The sequence below is a fragment of the Charadrius vociferus genome, unplaced genomic scaffold (genome assembly GCF_000708025.1).
Source record: "Charadrius vociferus isolate BGI_N301 unplaced genomic scaffold, ASM70802v2 scaffold223, whole genome shotgun sequence".
NCBI classification, from domain to species: Eukaryota; Metazoa; Chordata; class Aves; order Charadriiformes; family Charadriidae; genus Charadrius; species Charadrius vociferus.
The window spans coordinates 145,473-145,895 of NW_009647674.1; positions in this window are offsets into that span (position 1 = coordinate 145,473).

Below are 423 nucleotides of genomic sequence, written 5' to 3' on the forward strand. Positions count from 1 at the left end.
GCAGACATGGGTCACGTGCCTCTGCCCACCCCGCCAGCCGCTTCCCGCCTGATCTGGCCGCGGGACACTTGTGGTGGATCCTGCTATCAGTGCTGCAACACACTGCAAAAACTGCGAGATCATGAGGCGAGTCCCCAGAGCTCACCGCGGCCAGGAACCACTCCGCTTCTCAGCCGCGGGGACAGGTGCTAAGAGTGGCCCAACGCAGAACCCGCAGATCTCTGCGGTCACCTGGGAACCCGGACCAGAGATGCGGTGTTATACGGTGGCCTGTTAGTGACAGCTGGTGTTTGTGACCGGTCCCTGCTACCAAGCGTGAAAGAGAACAGAGGGGGGGCCCTGAGCACACCCTCCCCCCGTGCGCTGGGGCCCGGGCTGCCGTGGCGGGGGGGCAGGGCTGGTAAGAAGGCGGCTGGCCTTGTG